Below are 15,911 nucleotides of genomic sequence, written 5' to 3'. Positions count from 1 at the left end.
ATGTGGGACATAACTGCCTGAAAATTGGGAATAGCAGAGGGGGAGTTAAGAGAGAAGATGAGTTGCAGGTCGTCCGCGTAATTAAACACGGTAACGTCCCACAGCCTCAAGGAAAAAAGAAGGGGGCGAAGATAGAGATTGAAGAGAAGAGGGGATAGAGAAGAACCCTGGGGGACCCCACAAGGCGAGTGCTCCCTGGGAGCCCTGAAAGTACCCAGGCTGAGGGTCTGAGACCTGCCAGTCAAAAAGGATTTGACCCAGGCCAGCGCCAGGCCCTGGATGCCAGCCTGCTCGACACGGTGGAGAAGGATGTTATGGTCCACCGTGTCGAAGGCGACAGACAGGTCTAATAGTACCAGGGCCTGGGGGGTACCCTTGTCAGCCCCATCTCTCAAGGCATCCAGCACCGCCAAGATCACAGTCTCTGTAGAGTGGCCGGGTCTGAAGCCAGCCTGGTTGGCCTCGAGGAAGTTGGAACTCTCGATAAACTTTGAGAGACAGGTGGTGACGTGGGCCTCCAGGATTTTGGAAAAGAAAGGTAAGAGAGAGATAGGGCGGTAATTTGATGGGACGGCGGGATCTGCCCCAGGCTTCTTCAACAGGGGCACCAAGACGGCTTCCTTGAAGGAGCCAGGCACCGTACCAGAAGAAAGAGAAGAATTTAGCAGGGGGAGAATGCAGTTGGGTAGAGAGTGGCAGATAGCCCGAAGTATGGACGGGGGACAACAATCGTCTGGGGATCCAGACTTGATGCAGGTGGCAAGAGTGGCCAGAGAAGTGGGGTCTAAGAGAGGGAATTGTATAAATGAAGAAAGGTTGTGGGGGGGGAGAACAAAACCAGCGCCAGGAGAAATGACTGGGATGGTGTCTTTAATCAATACAATTTTTTCAACAAAATAGGTGCTGAGAGCATTACATGCTTCCTGTGTGGCAACCTGAGTGGGGAGCGTCCTGGGGTCGGAAGAAAATTCATTGAGAACTTTGAAGATTTCATTAGATTTACATGGGGCCGATAAAATTTTTCCTGATACATAAGTTTTTTTTGCTGTGAAGATGGCAAGTTTGTACCTATTGCGGGCGGCCACATAGGCATCTCTCCCTAAGGGGTGGTAGTCTCTCCTCCACTTGCGCTCTAGTTGACGGAGTTCCAGGTGGAGGGATTTGAGATGAGGGGTAAACCATTTGTGGGATTTGCTATGCCGGGATTGGGGGAACTTGATTAGGGGGGCAAAGATGTCGCTGGCTGTCGTGCGCCAGTCTGCTACCGACCCGTAAAGCTTATCGGTGCCAGTGTCATTAGGTAGCAAGGGGCAAGTTTGAGACAGGTGGGCTAGCAGTTTGGAGGGATCGACAGCCTTCCACTTGCGGGCCATGCCGACCTCCTGCGGGGGGACCCTAATCTGGCCAGCCGCCGATATTGTGGTGTCGATCATAAAGTGATCCGCCCACACACAAGGTGTTATTAATGGGTGGGAGGACTTGACCCCATGGATCCAGATATGGTCGAGGATGTGGCCGCCCTTGTGGGTGGCAGACCTGACCAGTTGGACAAAATTCAGGCTCGAGAGACCCTCGAACACTTCGGAAGCAAGCGGGCCAGCGTCCTCGTGCTGAAACCAATAATTAAAGTCCCCAATGATGACAATACGGGGGGAGGAGATAGCAATGTTGGTGAGTTGGTCAATGAAGGCTGAGGGAAAAGACGGCATAGGATGGGGGGGCGGTAGAGTACCACGAGGGTAACTGCCCCTACCTCCGTCCCCAGACTGAGAACCAGGGTGTCCACTTCCGGCAAGGTCATAACCGCAGAAGTGATGATCTTCAAATCCTTGCGTATGACCGCCGCCACCCCTCCCCCAGCGCGACCTCCTGAGCGGTTGGTATTTAACAGGAAGTAGTCTGGGGGAAGTGCGGCCAAGATGTCAGGAAGTGAGTCATCAGTGAGCCAAGTCTCTGATAACAATAGGACATCGGGACTCTCGGAGAGGAGTAGGTGCAGGATGTCGGCTTGGTGCTTGACCATGGAGCGGGTGTTTAGGTATAAGACCCGTACCTGTGACTCAATGGGAGCCGGAGCCACAGATACTGGCATTGACCCAAGGTGGGGGGATGAGGTGCCAGCAATGCCAAGAGATGTGATGTGGGTCCAGGTGTCAAAGGGGAGAGAGCTGGCGAAGACATGTAGGCGCTTGAGGGCGGCGGGGGAGTAGGGTATAGAAGTAGCAGCATCCCTGGCCCCTGGGCCCGTCTGGTCGCGGACGGGCGCAGACGGGCTGGACTTTGGCGCGACTTCGGCGCGACTTCGGCGCGCTGACGGCGTGCCCGCTGCGCCCGTCCGCTGCGCTCCCTATATCGGGGCGTCATTTTATAGGGCTGAGGTGGTGAGGGGCCGAGCGCTGCACCGCTGACCTCCTCCCCCTCCTCACCTAAGATGGCGGCCACCAGCGCGTCCCAGCGGGAAGTAGTCTCCCGTGAGTGCGAGCAAGAGGTCGGTAAGACAAATGTGGCGAATAGAGCGCCTCAAGAATAACACCTGCACAATTAAAAACAAGGTTAGGCAGATAGAAACGTTTTCACAAATCACACAGTTTTAAAAACAGGCGCGAGTGTAGCGCGAGACAGGCGAGTGGCTAGAGTCCCACTGGCCAGCTCTAAGTGTCCAAACAGTAAGGGGCCGTGACACAATAACTTTTATAGGGCTGAGGTGGTGAGGGGCCGAGCGCTGCACCGCTGACCTCCTCCCCCTCCTCACCTAAGATGGCGGCCACCAGCGCGTCCCAGCGGGAAGTAGTCTCCCGTGAGTGTGAGCAAGAGGTCGGTAAGACAAATGTGGTGAATAGAGCGCCTCAAGAATAACACCTGCACAATTAAAAACAAGGTTAGGCAGATAGAAACGTTTTCACAAATCACACAGTTTTAAAAACAGGCGCGAGTGTAGCGCGAGACAGGCGAGTGGCTAGAGTCCCACTGGCCGGCTCTAAGTGTCCAAACAGTAAGGGGCCGTGACACAATAACTTTTATAGGGCTGAGGTGGTGAGGGGCCGAGCGCTGCACCGCTGACCTCCTCCCCCTCCTCACCTAAGATGGCGGCCACCAGCGCGTCCCAGCGGGAAGTAGTCTCCCGTGAGTGCGAGCAAGAGGTCGGTAAGACAAATGTGGCGAATAGAGCGCCTCAAGAATAACACCTGCACAATTAAAAACAAGGTTAGGCAGATAGAAACGTTTTCACAAATCACACAGTTTTAAAAACAGGCGCGAGTGTAGCGCGAGACAGGCGAGTGGCTAGAGTCCCACTGGCCGGCTCTAAGTGGCTCTAAGTGTCACTTCACATGGGATGTATTTGATGACATATGGGATGACTTTAGGTGCTTTGCTTATTATTGAGTGAACAGTGATACACCCACACATGAATGACGTACTACTACTAAACTAAAGTTATTAAGAGAGCTAGGTAGAGTGTCCACCGTAATAACTGGATATATGCTGTGCTTGCAGTTGCAATACAAACTACTGCTACTATTCATGGTAGTATTTGGACAAAATTACAACTTCTTTTCTTTGCCTTTCCTACACTGGAACGGACGTGCGGGTGCGGTGTTACATGCTCTTCAAAGTAACACTTAGTTCATCCAGTGACCATCTACTCTCTCTAGATACACATATGCTATCTAAGAGTCAGATAATACCATGATCCAGGCATCCATCCATTCAAAGTATATGAACACATACAGTTTCTGTTTCACCCACCCAGGCTGTTCTCCTTCCACCCATCCTTGCTTCATCATTCACCCAGCCATGCACCATACCATATTCTTTCCTTCCCAGCCACCTCGGAGACCAAGCAAACACATATCATTCTTCTTTGCCAGTCATCATTAAATTTCTCGTCCTTCCACACTTACTTACACCCTTCTTTCGCTTTTCGTTCATCCCATCCATCAAGTTCATCTCAGATCTGATTGGGATTCTTCTCGCCAAAAGCTTCACAGCTAAGTACATTTAGAGGAGGCTACTACCTGGTTGATTTATAATACACCCGCGCAGAAAGCACACTCTGCAGTCTTCAATCTCAATAAGTAAGGAATATATAGCTTACCTCTGCCCGCCACCACCGTGTGAACCCTCACAGGCACGTCCGGCACTTGCACCGCCTCCTCCCCAGAGTTGTTCCCCTCGTCCAATACCACCACCTCCGCGCTGGCCCCGCCACCAGATGTTCCACCTACAAAGCACATTTAAGAATGTTAGAATACACCACTCACTACTATATAATATTTGGTCTAGGAGGAATAAAGAAATGTGAAAAAAACAGAATACAATGTAATAATTTGTGACTGTCTCTACTCTAAAGTAAAAATGGCCCTTTTTCCAGGGAAGGCTGTTGTCTTGCTGCACTTTTTGGCACAACTGATGAATGCTTGCTTTTTATTTTTAACACGCACCACTTTTTCTCCTAACAGACAGTAGCTTGACTTCTAAGAACATGAGCAGGATCAAGTTCAAACCAGGTGAGAGCTCGGCTCGACCACAAGAAATGTGTCCAATTAATCGTCAGCACTTTTCCATTTTCAGTTAAACGTTTAGTTTTATGACAAAGTTGATTTTAATAAATGTGTTTACTTTTAATAAAGCTTTTAAACTTAAATAGACTCTGTGGTTTTTGGTCCTCCAGACTAGAGTGGATGAGCTAAAGGTTTTGGAATTTTTGCAAGCATGAGTCCGTGCCTCTGACACTTCTTGACTCTGACTCCGTACTCTTGTCCTGCGTTGGATAATCTAATCATCATTGGGGATCAATTATCGGTGACTTTGGGAGCTAAATGACTCTGCCACACTATCTAGTCAGTAAGGAGATTGGGGGTTCAACTGCAAAGTCTGTTATCACTGAGGTATGTGGAAAGTCTAACAGCACAGCACCTATTATAATTGATAAGCTAAGCATTGCATTATTTAGTGTCCATAGTTCTTTTTGTGCAGATGTGTCCCTGCAACAGTAGTAGAATGGATTGTCCTACTATCCAAACCAAAAGTAAAGTAGTATCTTATTCTTTTTTGGTGGTCATTCACCTTTTTATTGTTGGCAATTGTTAAAGCATAAACATTTAGAAGACTTGAAAAGACATTATGGACAATCCCAGAGGACTGCACTCAGTGCATAGAGCTATTGCTGACTAGAATGGGAGTCCAATGGAATTGCCAAATGTGCAATCTTAGTTAGCTACACAGACAGACTAATAATAATAATCTAGTAATACCACAGGGAGTCATAGTCGAGGCAGGATAAGAATTTAGATCCAGTAGTCTACAAGAAGATCAAAGACGATTTAGAAAAAATTGAATGAGGAATGCTAGGAAAAAATAGGTACTCTATATTAAAATTAAAACTTACTGGGGCCAGCAAAGGAGCCCTCGCCTGCCCGATCCTGGCCTGCATCCTGAACAGCACCCTCCTCCTCCTCCTGTGTCCTCTTGCCCCTGGGGGGAGCTGATGTACAACATGAAAGAAAGAAAGACCAGAAAACATGGATGATATTTGTCAACCAAATCAAACATTTCAAAAGAACAATAACAAAATATTTTGGCGAAATAGCAAATAGACAACTATTCCACGGGATATATTGACCAATCTCATGTGGTCTACTACGTTATTAGTATTGCTTGATTTGCGGACCGTCGACTTGGAAAGTTCTTATGTAACTCACTAAACAAACTACTAAAAAGGTTCGCCTAGGACTGGCAGGCAGCAGTCCGCAGCACGCGAAGTGACAGACAAAGTCCATCGCGATTGCAGATCAGTGAATACTCAAACTATCAATCCACCACCACTATTTCTTCTTATCGCCATGTGTACAAAGGAAGGACTGGACTTGAGTCTGTAGGGGCTGATTTAGAAGCCCCTTGCGGCTCTTTTGCTCCATTGTTGCGTGACTTTTGTGACGCAGCGGCAGAACAAAAGAGGCGCCATGGTGCGGCGTATATTAACAATGTGACGCATATGGGAGATGCATCACGTTGTAAAGCCCTGCGCCATCAGGGGGCGTTCCGGCGCAAGGGAGGGCGTTCCTGCGCAGGAACGCATCCTAAAAGTGGCTGAGGGACATCTACAAGATTTCAATCAGTCACTTTGAGGACAATGATGCGTGACTCAAACCCTGCGCCTGCTTGACGCAGCATTGGGGAGATAGGGCACCCCAGAGCATTGCTGGAGCTGCACCATCGTTGCGAAGCAACTCCAGCAATGCGCCGCCTTTACGGCACAGAAGCGTAAGGCTTCGGTGACGTTTTGGGCACATGGTGCGCCGCATTGTAAATACGGCGCACCATGGGTGGTGGTGGCGTGGCGCACAATTACTGGCGCATCCCTGCTACTTTGCAGGGATGCGCCGGTAATTAAAAATCTGACCCTTAGTGTCTAGCATTACGCAGTTCTTTAAACTACACTCATGCATAATTTCACAGGCCAATGAAATGAACACAAAATCGAAAACAAATAAGCATAGTAGCAGCGCTACTGAGAAGGAGAGCAGTGCACCTGAAATGCACAGAAGATTTTGAAATATAATTTACCTACAATGTAATCAGCAGCATTATTGCTCTTGGTAAAAAACAAAAATTTGCAAGATAATAACACACAGAGCAGGAGAAAAGAGAGTAGTAAAGAAATAGCTACTACTCACCAAGCCTGGGGATCTCAAGGCCGAGCAGGTCCAGCAGATCGCGTTCCCGGTCCAGGATATCCGTCCAACGGTGGGTGACCTGGTTGTAGGTGCGCCGGACCCGAGAGTGTTGGTACATGGCCCGGCACACCTTCTCCCACCGCTTCCGGCGCTCCCGGATCCCGTACCCGCTAGCGATCCTGCCGCCTGCCATGATGGTCCTGGGGAGGCGGCGCTGAACATAAAAAACTAGTGCGGCCACCTCCTCCGAGCTGAAGATCTCCCGGGGTTGGACATTCTCCCCCCTCAAACGCCCGCACGGGAGCCGGGCACGGGGTGCGGGACCCTTCCCCTTCTCTGGATGCTTCCCGGCTCCCTTTACCATGGTCTGGGCAGAAAGGAAGCTAAATAATAAAGAAGAAATAGAATAGGGAAGAAGAAAAGAAAAGAGTTTAAAAAAGTAGTTTAGAATTAACCAAAAGTAGCAGAAAACACAAAAATATAGAGCTAGAAAAATAGAAGGATAGATAATAAGTAAAATAGATTAAAAAAAACTTCAAACAAGCAAAGGATGGCAGAGATTCAGAGAGGATACAGAAAGCATGCCCAGAACCATAGCAATGAATGAGAAACAAGATGGCCGCGCCCGTTCACGACCGCGTGGGTAAGTTCGCGCGAGATTTTCCTCGCGATCACACGCAAAATTGTACTAGCGAGCCGCACACTTTGCGAGATTACACATAGCGCCCGGAAACGGAATTACGTCACGCAAACAAGATGGCCGCGCCCATGTACGACCGCTAGGGTAACTTCGCAAACGTTGCGCTACAAGCGGCTTGCGAACACGCAAAAAATCACGCGAACAAACACGCCGCAAAAAAACCAAATCCTGTATTCGCACGAATTTGCGGCTTCCGAAATCGATCTTGCACGAATTCGCGCCCCGTGAATCGCGCGAAATTGCAGAAAAACGATGTTTGCAAAACTGAAAGCACTCTGCAGGTGCAAAAGTTCAATCTTAACATTTGTAACCATTCCCTCTAGTGCTTCCTGAGGGGCACCTCCAGAGTTCAGTTGCCTATTTGCAACTATTCTATGACCCTGCTCTGACCCTCACAGCAGGCTCATAGAATAGCTACAAGTAGGCCACAAAGGTCCTGTGAAAAAAAATTGCACTGCAACAGAAAGCAAATTACAGATAAGGAAGCAGGTGCCAGACTGGCAGTTTAAATTCAGTGACACATTAATCAACCCCAAATTAATTCATGTCAGTTGAAGCAGGGCAGGTGTGCTTGCTTTTTTTCACCCCCATAATCTACAGTGATAAACAAACAAGAGGGTGGCAGTGATGTACCAGAGGGTGGCATGGGTGTACCAGAGGGTGGCAGTGGTGAAACAGAGGGTGCTGTGAACCTGTGATGATGAACCAGACGTAGAAACAACATAGTCGCGGCCGTTGCGAGCCGACAAGTAAGTTCGCAATTGCGAACTGGTACAAAATCCACGCGAACTGGCAGAAACCCTTGCGAACACAAAAAATAAAAATCCGCAAAAACGCGAGAGTTTGCGGATTTTGCGGATTGCGAATCCGTAAATACGCAATTTCGCGGATTGCCAATTCGCAAAATCCGCCCATGCTTAATAGATTCCATCTAGTGCACTCCAAATTACCAAAAAGACCAATTAATTCTTTTTAATTTCTTATTTCATTTTATTTATTGATCTTTATCATTCTTATAAGTTCTTTTTCTCGTTTTTCTTTTCTTAAACACTATTTTCTTTTCAAAAAACAAATATTTTTACAAATCAAATACTTTTCTTGTTCAAAGTTTACAATATTATAAAATGATTTGCACATAAAACCTCTAACAATTAGCATTCATACCTGGGTAAAGAGAACATGCAACCGACCTCATACATACTCCATACATACTCCATACATACTATTCACACAGCACACTCTATCTGTACGAGTTGACACGTTTCAGTTGTTTATCTATAGATCACAATAGATTCACTACGTTCCGTAGGATTCAGCAATAGACTTGGTCAACGCGTTTCGGTGGGGTAAAAGATGGTGGGAACCACCTTCTTCAGGACCCATCAGAAAAATTGTATAGAGATCTCTAACCCAGAAATATTCTTTTCTGTCTATGATGCTTTTGTCTTTCCCGGCTAAAAGTCTTGTTTATAATTTTTCTTATTTCAGCCTTATGTTCCAGTAGCTTTTTACAACGTACGTGAAGTATAGATTCGGTGTGATTTTTTTATTCTTTGGTTGTTCACTCTTTTATCAGAATTTCTTCTGTCGTATTCGTGTACATACAACCATTAGATATTTATCTAGGATTATTCGCCCTTATTTCTTTTCCTTTTTATTTTGGTTGTCAATCCCAAACTTCTCCAAGCTGCTCAATAATTCTTCCTGTTCCTATAGTCATCCGATCCCGTGATCCAGCATCCGTCCACACCTTCCTTGGAAAAGCATCATAGACAGAAAAGAATATTTCTGGGTTAGAGATCTCTATGCAATTTTTCTGACGGGTCCTGAAGAAGGTGGTTGCCAACATCTTTCACCCCACCGAAACGCGTTGACCAAGTCTAATACTGAATCCTACGGAACGTAGTGAATCTATTGTGATCTATAGATAAACAACTGAAACGTGTCAACTCGTACAGATAGAGTGTGCTGTGTGAATAGTATGTATGGAGTATGTATGAGGTCGGTTGCATGTTCTCTTTACCCAGGTATGAATGCTAATTGTTAGAGGTTTTAAGTGCAAATAGTTTTATAATATTGTAAACTTTGAACAAGAAAAGTATTTGATTTGTAAAAATAATTGTTTTTTCAAAAGAAAATAGTGTTTAAGAAAAGAAAAAGAGAAAAAGAACTTATACGATTGATAAAGATCAATAAATAAAATGAAATAAGAAATTAAAAATAATTAATTGGTCTTTTTGGTAATTTGGAAGGCACTAGATGGAATCTATGACATAGATCCTTAGAATATATGGACCTTGAGGGAGAGTCTCTATAGGTCTGGTTGTTGTTTTCCCCTCTTCTCCCTGACCCAGAAAGTAAGTGTTTTAGAGGGGGTCCCCGTTTTTTCCTCTCAAGTACAACATTGTTGTGACATAACTATCGGCATTAAACGTTTACCTCTTGTTTACCTTACCCTTTTCTTTCCTTCCTCTGTTTTTTCTCAATTTTCCACAGGCAATCACTCAAGCATGTCACCTAATGTCCTGATGATGATCCTCTATTTACGTATGGATCGAAATGTCGTCTACTCTCCGACACCCTAACACGATTATAAATATTATTTCAATGTGTATTGCTATCTCTGCTCATTTGTGCTTTTAAAATGTTTAAATTTTAAGCACTAAATTTCGCCTGAGTCTTTCTGTTTGTTTCTTGCTTGACGCAAGACTTCGTTCCCACTTCATAGTTTTTCTTACATTTTGTTATATTAACGACTTCCATGCTGCCGTCGGCAGCACTACCTGCCCAGTGCTGCCGTCGGCCAATGGCCGACGTGGCCCCGCCCGTTTTGCGGAAGTGCCGCACTTCCGCAAAATCACGGGTGCATGAAACAGGTTAAAGAGATTCTTGTCTGGCTGGACAGCATACAAATGACCTGATTGTATTTCTATATTCATTTCTTCTCATATTATCCTTGTGAGGGACCACTGTGTTCAAAGCAGTACAGCACAGGACTTCAATTTCCAACTTGTAGAGGTGTCTTTGACCATACCAGCTGAGGCGCCATCAATAGGAGCTGGCAGAGGCCATGCTCCTTCAGGCATTTTCTGACCTGGATTGACCAGGGTTGTGCTGCAAATTGCCTGGGGCTGAAACTTCCAGAACCGCTTTAAGATATGACACCCTGTGGCAATTACGATTTAAACATAACCAATACAATATTCGGTGCTAGGGCAACAGTATCAAAAGTAGGCACCAGACCAGGAATAGAAGAAGAAGTGGCGTACCGGAGCCTACGTTCAAAGGGACCTGAGGAAAGAGTTTTCTATTTTTTGTAACCACTGACAACCACTGCATCCCCAAAGCTCAGAGGCATAAACTGCTGCTGCTACTGTTCGGGCTGGACTGTTCCCATTGGGCACAGGGTCAAGGCTGATTTGCATATGGCCATCTCTGAACTGGGGTGGTGTGGAGTGCAAAAAAACGATGGATTTAGGCCCAGATCCTTGTACTGGGGTGAATGTATGCCATTGTTCTGCATTCTGTCCATCAACTGTTGTTTTTGCAGCTGCTACTGTTTTATGCATTTATACTTGTAGGATGACACTCAGGGTTTAACAGACAATTTTATACTTGACCCGCAGGATGGCGTTTGCAAGGTGCTGTATAGTATTGGTTGCTTTTTTCAGTATTATCATGCCAGTTTAATTTGCTATTAAAGCGAATCCCCAAATAATCTTAGCATTTTCGAGCACCTGTCCAGCTATCCGCCAGGTTTCCTTAGGATAGAGGCTGTAGAAATCGGCATAACTTTTGTTTTTTGGTCATTAACTCTTGTGACTGCAAAAAGACTCAAAGGGGCATATTAACAAAGGGCTTTATCTCCGCTTTTTTGGCTTTAAAAGCCAAAGAAGCAGAGATAAAAATATCACCCTATCAACAACAGAGTGCTAACATGCAAAATCGCATGTTAACACCCTTTTTCACTACGCTTCCCTTTGCATCTCTAATGAGATGCAAAGTGGGCGTTCCAGAGCAAAATAATAGGAGAAATGTCGCTAAGCAACATTTCTCCTATTATCAAGCTTCACGCTAACCCTTTTAGAGACAAAAAAAGCTGCGCTAACCACTGTTAACGCTGCTTTTTTACGTCTGCTAATTTTCAGACTTAGCCATGTAATCCAATGGGAGGTGGATTACATGGCTAAATCCACCATGGACTATCAACAAGTATATCCCTATCCTTGTAGTTTTATTGCTGCATTACCAGCGATAACCTCCCAAAATGGCGCTATTGCTGGATTTTTTATTGCCTAGGCGGTTAGCATTGTTAAGAACGCGATAACCAGGTGATATTATCCAGCGATAGCGGGCGTTAAAAAAAGTTAACGCTAAGCACCCTTAGCGTTAATTTTCCCTGTTCCTTGTTAATTTGCCCCAAAGTTCTTGAGGGATTTATGCATTTCGTTCTGTGTACGAGCCAGTGATACTGCATCGTCAGCTAAAAGAAGAATGCCAATATTTTACATTCTGTCCATCAACTGTGTTTTTTGCAATTTTCACCCCGAGTGGGCTGGGTATGCTCAGACGTGAGTCCCAGGCTCTCCACACCACTGGAGTCAAGCTATCCAGGCTGAAGAAGGCTGATAGCCAGAAACCGGTCCTTGGATGCTTGATTCCGGTCTAGGAAAGACATGGCTTGGTAGTTCGGGCTGGACTGTTTCCATGAGGCACAGGGTCAAGGCTGATTTGCATATAGCCATTGTCTGACCTAGGGTGGTGTGGAGTGCAAAAAAACGATGGATTTAGGCCCAGATCATTGTACTGGGGTGAATGTAAGACATTGTTCTACATTCTGTCCATCAACTGTGTTTTTTGCAATTTTCGCCCCGAGTGGGCTGGGTATGCTCAGACGTGAGTCCCAGGCTCTCCACACCACTGGAGTCAAGCTATCCAGGCTGAAGAAGGCTGATAGCCAGAAACCGGTCCTTGGATGCTTGATTCCGGTCTAGGAAAGACATGGCTTGGTAGTTCGGGCTGGACTGTTCCCATGAGGCACAGGGTCAAGGCTGATTTGCATATAGCCATTGTCTGACCTAGGGTGGTGTGGAGTGCAAAAAAACGATGGATTTAGGCCCAGATCATTGTACTGGGGTGAATGTAAGACATTGTTCTACATTCTGTCCATCAACTGTGTTTTTTGCAATTTTCACCCCGAGTGGGCTGGGTATGCTCAGACGTGAGTCCCAGGCTCTCCACACCACTGGAGTCAAGCTATCCAGGCTGAAGAAGGCTGATAGCCAGAAACCGGTCCTTGGATGCTTGATTCCGGTCTAGGAAAGACATGGTTTGGTAGTTCGGGCTGGACTGTTCCCACGAGGCACAGGGTCAAGGCTGATTTGCATATAGCCATTGTCTGACCTAGGGTGGTGTGGAGTGCAAAAAAACGATGGATTTAGGCCCAGATCATTGTACTGGGGTGAATGTAAGACATTGTTCTACATTCTGTACATCAACTGTGTTTTTTGCAATTTTCACCCCAAGTGGGCTGTGTATTCTCAGACGTGAGTCCCAGGCTCTCCACACCACTGGAGTCAAGCTATCCAGGCTGAAGAAGGCTGATATCCAGAAACCGGTCCTTGGATGCTTGATTCCGGTCTAGGAAAGACATGGCTTGGTAGTTCGGGCTGGACTGTTCCCATGAGGCACAGGGTCAAGGCTGATTTGCATATAGCCATTGTCTGACCTAGGGTGGTGTGGAGTGCAAAAAAACGATGGATTTAGGCCCAGATCATGGTACTGGGGTGAATGTAAGACATTGTTCTACATTCTGTCCATCAACTGTGTTTTTTGCAATTTTCACCCCGAGTGGGCTGGGTATGCTCAGACGTGAGTCCCAGGCTCTCCACACCACTGGAGTCAAGCTATCCAGGCTGAAGAAGGCTGATAGCCAGAAACCGGTCCTTGGATGCTTGATTCCGGTCTAGGAAAGACATGGCTTGGTAGTTCGGGCTGGACTGTTCCCATGAGGCACACGGTCAAGACTGATTTGCATATAGCCATTGTCTGACCTAGGGTGGTGTGGAGTGCAAAAAAACGATGGATTTAGGCCCAGATCATTGTACCGGGGTGAATGTAAGACATTGCTCTACATTCTGTCCATCAACTGTGTTTTTTGCAATTTTCACCCCGAGTGGGCTGGGTATGCTCAGACGTGAGTCCCAGGCTCTCCACACGACTGGAGTTAAGCTATCCAGGCTGAAGAAGGCTGATAGCCAGAAACCGGTCCTTGGATGCTTGATTCCGGTCTAGGAAAGACATGGCCTGGTAGTTCAGGCTGGACTGTTCCCATGAGGCACAGGGTCAAGGCTGATTTGCATATAGCCATTGTCTGACCTAGGGTGGTGTGGAGTGCAAAAAAACGATGGATTTAGGCCCAGATCATTGTACTGGGGTGAATGTAAGACATTGTTCTACATTCTGTCCATCAACTGTGTTTTTTGCAATTTTCACCCCGAGTGGGCTGGGTATGCTCAGACGTGAGTCTCAGGCTCTCCACACCACTGGAGTCAAGCTATCCAGGCTGAAGAAGGCTGATAGCCAGAAACCGGTCCTTGGATGCTTGATTCCAGTCTAGGAAAGACATGGCTTGGTAGTTCGGGCTGGACTGTTCCCATGAGGCACAGGGTCAAGGCTGATTTGCATATAGCCATTGTCTGACCTAGGGTGGTGTGGAGTGCAAAAAAAAACGATGGATTTAGGCCCAGATCATTGTACTGGGGTGAATGTAAGACATTGTTCTACATTCTGTCCATCAACTGTGTTTTTTGCAATTTTCACCCCGAGTGGGCTGGGTATGCTCAGACGTGAGTCTCAGGCTCTCCACACCACTGGAGTCAAGCTATCCAGGCTGAAGAAGGCTGATAGCCAGAAACCGGTCCTTGGATGCTTGATTCCGGTCTAGGAAAGACATGGCTTGGTAGTGCAAAAAAACGATGGATTTAGGCCCAGATAATTGTACTGGGGTGAATGTAAGACATTGTTCTACATTCTGTCCATCAATTGTGTTTTTTGCAATATTTTATGTTGCAAATTTTCGAGACGTCAGGACTCCGTCTGGATAGAAAATCTTCAGACATTCGAAAAGAAAGAGAATAGTAATGGGGTGAGTACACAGCCCTACCGTACACTAGAACACATTTTAAAGTATGGGGTACATTCCCCTTCCATAGCGGATGCCTCTCAAGGATTTCATTGGTGCAGCAGGTGCAGTGACACTGCAGCTCACAGGAGCCTATTGAACCCTGAAAATTGCTGTATTTTACTACCCCCAACATCAGCCAAAGGGCCTTTTCGCGTGCTTGCACCCGGGTCAAATGCATCTTTGCTACGCTACTGACTCCATCAGAACGATAAATATGAGAGGAGGGGAAAAAAAGTTCAAATTTGTCCCCCGAACAAGTGTGGGGGGAGCTTTAGTCAGTTCATGCTGAGGTGTTTATTCTAGGTAAATTACCCTGTTGTGTCTAACAGGAACACATACCTTTGGGTCTATTATCTCAGTGGCTGACCTGCTGGCAGCAGAGATCTATCTGTAACATTAGGTCACAGGTTTGTAAATTAAATCAGAATTTCCTCAATCTCACTTTAAAAATAATGATGACAGGTGAATTTACTATCAATCACAAAAAGTTTTTAACCATAAAGGCTCTCTGAGATACTTCAGTTGCAGTGTATATTGTAAGGTTTTTGTTTTAGTTTAAATCTGATTTTATTCGTTTTTAACAGAGCAGACATTCACATCAGAGGTCATCATTTGTTTTAGGTTGCATCCACTCTTTACAACATACACGTTTAACTTTTGTAATTTGTGCATAATAATCACATTGTACACACTAAGGGGGAAATTATGATGACGGACGGACTTCAGCCCGTCTGCCATCGTATCGTATTTGGGACCGCCCGCCTACAAGGCATCAGTCCCACAGGGCAAATTATGATGCAACTCCCAGTGTGGCGGTCGCATTGCCCATGTTTTGTATTGCGGCAAAACATGGACCTCACACATATCCCTGCACTATGTGGCAAGCACCATGCGATGCCTGCCACATGGTGCATGAATATTTTGGGGGCACTATAGGTGCCCCCCAACACCCAAAGTCAAGGGCCAGGTGGGAAGGGGGGCCCTCTACAGGCCCCCAAAGTCCCTTTCCACCAGCTTTTTCATGGCGGGTTGACAGCCAGTGGAAAGGGACATTATAATCCCTACGGCAGGCACCGCCAACATGGTAAGGAGTACAAGACCCTCCATTGCACCGGCCATCAGTTGTGTGGCAGTCGGACTTTTCGACCGCCAAGTTTGACCGCCTTCACCCCACCCACCATTGTAAATTCGCGGGCGGGAAACATGTCTCCGATGGCGGGGAGACTGCCACCGACAGCATGTCGGTGGCGGTCTCCCCGCCATTGTAATCAGGCCCTTTGTACTCTGTCATTTTATCTCACTGTGTGTAGCCCATTTGGCTTTCATCCGTGCTGTCAGTTGGGAGTCA

General features: G+C 46.5%; 1 protein-coding gene across 1 annotated transcript in view; it reads right to left on the bottom strand.

The window, feature by feature from the left end:
* Window positions 1-15,911, bottom strand: part of LOC144768022 (alpha-2-macroglobulin-like protein 1) — a 409,313-nt gene that overhangs the window by 278,564 nt on the left and 114,838 nt on the right. The window lies entirely within an intron of this gene.

This window comes from Lissotriton helveticus, chromosome 7 (genome assembly GCF_964261635.1).
Source record: "Lissotriton helveticus chromosome 7, aLisHel1.1, whole genome shotgun sequence".
In the NCBI taxonomy this organism is placed as follows: Eukaryota; Metazoa; Chordata; class Amphibia; order Caudata; family Salamandridae; genus Lissotriton; species Lissotriton helveticus.
The sequence above is the reverse complement of the archived record's forward strand: the minus strand, read 5'-3'. Positions and strand labels throughout refer to the sequence as shown.